This window comes from Penaeus chinensis, chromosome 23 (assembly GCF_019202785.1).
Source record: "Penaeus chinensis breed Huanghai No. 1 chromosome 23, ASM1920278v2, whole genome shotgun sequence".
Classification (NCBI taxonomy): Eukaryota; Metazoa; Arthropoda; class Malacostraca; order Decapoda; family Penaeidae; genus Penaeus; species Penaeus chinensis.
The window spans coordinates 10,784,007-10,791,230 of NC_061841.1; positions in this window are offsets into that span (position 1 = coordinate 10,784,007).

Consider the following 7,224-nt stretch of genomic DNA (forward strand, 5'->3'; position numbering starts at 1 on the left):
GTTAGCCAAGGAGCTAGCAAAGCATGCTGTAAGATAGGAATAGATAATGCTGCTTTATGTCTGTACTCAGTTGTGTTGTATCTGTTTATTTTGACCATGTGACTGTTACTGCAGGCAGGAAATGGGCTTTTTATATGTCCCCAAAGTGCGTGCAGTTACCGCATAGACATTGGTAACAGCACGAAGATGAGCCATCAATGATGCAGGTATTCTGATATATGTATAGATACACGCTCACAGTCGTTGCCCCCCTTTTCATCACACACTCACACACATGCATATACACGCATGCACTCACCTGTCAGCAAAATAAATAGCAAACGGAGCTAACTCGTGCTACTACAACCTCGTAAAGTGAGGTTCTCTTGCATTATTTTTTTTCTGAAGTTCGAATTGCTTGCAAGTGTGTGTGTGTGTCTACATATATATATATATATATATATATATATATATATATATACAGATGTAGTTTACTGGGTGATCCTTCCCCAGGGGAGTAGTTGTTTATGTAATCATTATTAGTGGATCTCAGTTTACCATCATCCCTAGGACAGACTCTCCCACTACTATCTAGGTTTGGCTTCCCCAATATATGCAAATCTGCGTGATGTGTGTATGCATAAATGCACACACTACCACACAGGCAATTTGTGTGTGCACACTGGGGTTCAAGGATAGTACCCTATGAGCTCCCCGTGCCAGGGTTACGGTGAAGCCGCTAGCAGCATTGGTTTATGCAAGAGGCATTTATCAGTGAAACTAGTAGTTCATGGCATATGCAGAATATGTCTAGCAGAAGTTAAGACATACTGACCAAATGGCAAAGATAACTTTCCTAGTTAGATGGATAAATAGATGAGAGCAAAGATAAAACTTTACTTTGCTTATTTTATGGCTCCTAACCACATCCCAAATATGATTGTTTGGGATGCCACGGATAATCAGCCAATGATCATGAAATGAAACACACACACACACACACACACACACACACACACACACACACACACACACATATATATATATATATATATTTATATGTTATTAATATATTTATATATATGCATACATATGTGTATATATATGCACAAACATATATATAAATATATATATATATTTTCAATAGATGTGTATATATATATATATATATTTACACACATACACACACAATGTGTGTAAATATAGGCATCAAGACAAGACTCCAAGGCACTAGATAGCGTCCAGGTTTCGCTTCCACAGAGCAAAACTGGCAGTATCAAGGCCTTGAAGAAACATAGCTTGGTCATTCTGCAAAGGTACCAACATCTCCAAATACTCTTGTTGATCGAGTTCAAGGCTCCTGCTGCCAGACCAATATCCTCTGCTGACTTCTTGGTCTGACAGCCCTGTGATATGGACTACACTACCAAGGTATGCAAAGCTCTCTGTGACTTCAATGTCCTCACCACAAGCATGGATCGATTGAACGGGTTTCCCTGACAGGTCACCAAAATCCTAAATCTTAATACAGGAGACCTCTAGTCCCAAGGGCTTTGGGTAGTAGCTTTGCCCATTACCCAGTCCATGCAGGTGATGCAAAGAGTTGGTGTAAGGACATGGCCTTGCCTCACCCTTGAATTTACAGGGAAGTTTGACAGGCCCCCACCACACTTTACAGCATTTTCAGTAACGGTTCATAGGCTTGCTATTAGCCCAGTAATCCGTGTCAGATTTCCCCTAAGAATCTCCCATAGCGATTCTCAGTGCATTGAGTCAAATTCGTTCTTGGGGTCGATGTAGCCTGCAAGCAACCCACGACTGAATACAATTTCTCTAAGCGCTAGGATTCAGTCTATTGTGGACTTGTCAGGAGTAAATCCAGACTGCCCCAGTCTCTGTTGCCTTAGTAGGTGGTCTCAGATCCTTTTCAGAAGAATGTTGGCGAACACCTTGCCTGGTATACTGAGCAATGTGATGCCACGGTAGTTGCTACAGTCCTAACGATTCCCTTTCCTCTTCCAGAGAGAGATGACCTCAACAGCTCAGAGGGAATGGAACCAGACTGCCAGAAGGCAGTCAAGACTGCATGCATGCCCCTGCCATAGGTTCACCCCCAGCCTTTATAAGTTCAGCAGGGATATCACATATACCTTTGGTATCCTATGTCTCTATGGAGATAAAATTGTGCCTTGCCCTCAGGTGTTCTCCAATGGACTCCTACAAGAGTGTTTCGCACTTGAAGGACTCCCACAGAGCTACTGGGTCCATCAGGTTCTATGAATTGATCAGAGACTGCTGTGGGAAATCAATGGACACACTCCTCCCTCAGTCTGTCCAAGTGAAAAACCCTAGAGTTGTAACTGGAGGGACGAGAAGTGGACCTGTAGTTCTGAAGTGGACCTGTAGGGTAGCCACTACCAGCTTAAGGTCAGTGCCACAGAACTCGGCCCTGCAATTCTGAAGGATCTTCCATAGAGTGCTGACAAAAATGTGGTTGGCCACAGTACCTATATTGCTATACGATGTCCAGTGATGCAGGTTGGAGTGCAGATAGTAAGAGCCAGAAATACTCTGGGACCTAGCAAAGTCCCGGAGAAAGAGGCTGTTCTCACTGCTGGAATCATATCCAGAGCCATGTGAGCGACAGACATCTCAAAACCAGCTTGATCACAGCTGGATACCACATTGAAGTCATGCAGAGCAATGCGAATGTCTCGCCAGGGGCAATTGTCTGCTCCCTGGAGGTGATGACTATTGCCACAGCCCGACTATTAGTAGGTGTACCCACTCATACTGATCGTGCCACTGCCAAGTCTCCCCACCTCCGAGAGGGCAGCCACCTCCACTCCCAACCGCTCTAATTCCTTCTGTAGTGGACGTGAATTACTCCCACTGTGATTAAGAGTCCAGACTTGGAGAGTCCCCCCTCTTGACAGCAGCAGCACTCACTCAGCTCCATCAGTGGGCATTCTTGGCACCCACTTGCGACCTCTTCATCCCTGGAGTTTTATTTTCTTAATGTATTTGTTCTCCTTGGCCACAGTACCTATATTGATATACCATGTCCAGCGATGCGACTTGGAGCACTGATACCAGAAGCCAGAAATCCTCAATCTCTGGGACCTAGCAAAGTCCCAGGGAAGGAGGCTGTTCTCACTGCTGGGATCAACTCCTATACCATGGGGACCGACAGACACCTCATAGCCAGCTCGATCACAGCTGGATACTAAATTGAAGTAGTAGGAGCAATGCGAATGTGTCGCTGGGGAAAACTGTCTGCCACAAATGTGAATTTGGCTTAGAGTGCCTTATTCGAGTTTGCAAATATCAATAGTAGCACACACAGCAATAAGAGATGCGAAGCTTAAAGCATGCTTCAGTCTCAATGCCAGAATATGCTCATCAATCAGTATTACCTCTACTATCGAGGGTTGAAGTCAGCTGGAGATGGCTATGGCTACCCCCTTAAGATCGCCCTGGCCCGACCAGTAATAGTTGTATCTACCCATATTGATCACGCCACTGCTAGGTCTTCTCACCTCAGAGAGGGCAGCCACCTCAACTCCCAACCGCTTCAGTTCTCTCAATAGCAGAGGTAATCTGTTCATGCTATTGCTCCAGGTGGATGCCACCCCTACCACTCCCTTCGATGCCACCCAATAAAAAGTGGGGCGGCAGGCTGTGGGGCCCAATGTCTACCTGTGGGGTTTCCGAGGGCTTTGCTCCACAGGTCTCACACTGGGTTGGTGGCTGCCAAAGTGCAGGCAGGACGAGTAACTTCTGGTCCCATCCTGCACCCCAGCAGTCACCATTCCAGCGGGACTCCCACCCCGCCTCACTTGTTGGGTAAGAAGGTCAGTAATCATCCCCCAGCACTACCATTTATCATTTATAAAAGGAGTTGCCAGCGAGGTTTTTTTCTTTTTTCGTCTGGGGGAGGAGATCTGGGAAGTCTCTCCTCCCCTGAGTCACCCATTGACCCCAGGGGGCCTCCTACTGTTCCGAGATCTTCCACAGTTTAGCCTGGGACCACAAGGTACCCAGTATCCATGGGTAACCATGAGGAGGCACTGCAGAAATCTCAATGATGGAGAGGCTATGAACTGGTAGGAGAGGCTTATATATAGACATATATATATACATTCTTATGTATGTATATATATAGATATATATACTAAATATACATGAGGTGTATATATATACATATATGAATATATATATATATATGAATATATATATATACATATATATATATATATACATATTGTGGAGTGTGGTCTGTGATCCAGAGATGAGAGTGACACACTCCAGTTGCACTCGTATTTAACCTTGTATGGCACCACGTTTCCCCTGCGCAAGACTACTTTAGTCATCCTATTTTCATTTTTTTATTTATTATTATTTTTTAAAATCATTATAACTGCCTAATGTTATCGTTTACCTGTTCTGCTTATGTCTGTTACATGTAATTTGCTTTTTAAGTCTTGAATTTTATCACCTACTCTTAAAGGTGTCACTTTATTGTAGATTTAACTTACTACGCGGTGTCAATGACATGACACGTCATTTTCTGCCAAGGCATTTTGTAAATGTTTTATTCTAAATCTTTTATTATAAGTTTTGAATACCTATTTTATTGCTTTATATATTTGTCTTGTGTCTTTTTATTATTATTACTTGGGTCTTTCATGTCCTGCGTTTTAATCTTTATTTTATTTATATTCGTTTTTTTTATTGTTTTTTTTTATCCATATAGTGTTTTACTTTGTTTTTGATGTGTGTATATTATTGGCTAATGGTTTTATCACGTATTTTATTTGATTTCTATATTATTGTAAATTATTTTGAGAAATGTTTCGTTTATTTTGTGACGTCACGAGTCCACGACAGTCCGCGACTTATGACTAGAGACAGTTTAACTTTCTCGATTTACCTGCTGAGCCTCTTCAAGGACGTATTTGGTCACTGTTAAGTTCATTTTACTTTTATTATCTCTTTTTAATGAAGATTTCAGTAAGTTTTGTGTTGTTTTAACTAATGTCCATTATTTTATCTTATTGTTTTTACATGTTCTTTATCTGTGTTTTTACCTCTATCACTTTTGCTTTTACTCTTTTATTGCTTTTACTTCAGCTTTTACTCAATCTCTATTTAACGATTTCAGGTAATTTTTTGTTTTTGTTTTTTGTTTTTAACTATTGCTTCTGATTTATTTCCGCTTTTACTGTTTTTGTTGCTTTTACCTGATCTTACCTGTGTTTTATTTCATTATTCTTTCGCACTTTGCTTCTCCCACAACTACTACTACAACTCCTGCTGCTCCCACTACTACTACATCTACTACTCCTGCTTCCACCACTACTACTACGACTATTACTGCTATTATCTCTCCGCTTACTGCTACTATCTGTTTATTTTATGTATGAAAAGGACTCTGACTGTTTTCAAGCACTGCCGGTAAATAATATCTGTGGAAGCAATAGTCCATCTATTTCCGAAACACCTGGAATTCTGGCCACTCGCTTCCAGTTTGTTTTCTTCCTTTCCTCACGAGGAGTGAACGGGACCCCCTTTGTCTCTTCATACTTGGTCCCTAAGAGTGTTCCGGCTCCTCTTTCGCAGATGACACCTAGCCTTGAGCTAGAATCTTACAATAAATATGTATACATGTACAAACACACACACACACATAAATATATATATATGATATAAATGTATGTATAAATACATATATATACATATACATTTATACACACATATACAAAATGTGTGTATTTGTATATATACATATGTGTATGTCTATATATATATATATATATATATATATATATATATGCATATATATACATGTACATAAATAATATATATATATATATATATATATATATATATATATATATATATATACATATATATGCATATATATACATGTACATAAATAATATGTATATATATATATATATATATATATATATATATATATATATATACATATATATGCATATATATACATGTACATAAATAATATATATATATATATATACATATATATACATGTATACACACACACACACACATATATATATGTGTGTGTGTGTGTGTTCTTACCTAGTTGTTCTTACCTAATTGTTTCAATCCAGGAGAAGAGCTAATCTCAGACGATCCCGTCTGCTATATTTATATTATAATATAACTTTTTAAAATGATGCACATTTTTGGCACACACAACGTTATATGGAAGACTGTTCCATGTTTCAATAGTTCTGTTTGGGAAACAACTTCTTGACATCTTTCTCGCCTCTTTTTACTTTCAATTATTTGCTGTGTCCTCTCGTCCTTCTTGTGTTCAAAATGATAAAGTCATTTTTGTCTAACTTCACCCTCCCTGTAACATAGTTGAACATCATTATCATGTCACCTCTTTTTCTTCTTTCTTCCAAAGTAGTAAGTCATTGTTTGTAAGAACAAACAATGACTGAACTTTCTCATTAAGGATTTCACATATTTCCTCTTCCTTAGTATAAACGATGTTACTGTCTTTGTTAGCGCTAATTTGATCCCCACTACTACATAAATTGTAAGTCTAAAAGTAAAGAAGATGTTTGATTGGTTTGTACATTTATTGATCTGATTTCGCCTCCCTCGTGGTTTAGGTATACTCATTTCTTCCTACTTTACCCCCCTAACGGAAGCCGCCTTGAGGTCCCAATAAGCTGGTGAGCCGGACCAGAGGGCTACCCATACTGGAGGGGTCACCAGTGAGGGATGAGACAAAATGACTTCCTGGTGCACCCACCCCTGGTTCATTCCATCTTGGGCCAGGGAGAACTCTTCCACGTGTCTTTGCCGTGCGTGGCGTCCCGTATTATCAGGAGACAGGAGTCCTGGAGGTTGAGTGATGCTTCACACTGCGCCCTGCAGCTAGCAACACACCTCCTTGGTCCTCTATTCTGGTTAGCCGGGTGGCTTGATCAAGGCCCGGTCAAGTCATTCGGCTGGTCAAATATGGCTAGGTTCAAGCAGGCACTGTCCAGTCGGTAGAGCACAGGTCCCGCGACTACCATCAGCACTGTAATAGTGATTGTGTATATTTCTTCACTACCCCTGTGGCTGTTGGGAATATTTGCGTCCCAACTATAGCTTCCCCTCGTTGGACTCCATGGTGGTGGGGGGGGGGTGAGGGAATGAAGATTTATAATTTGTATGATTTCTGCAAATTTACAAAGAACTTGCTCTCTCCCTGAC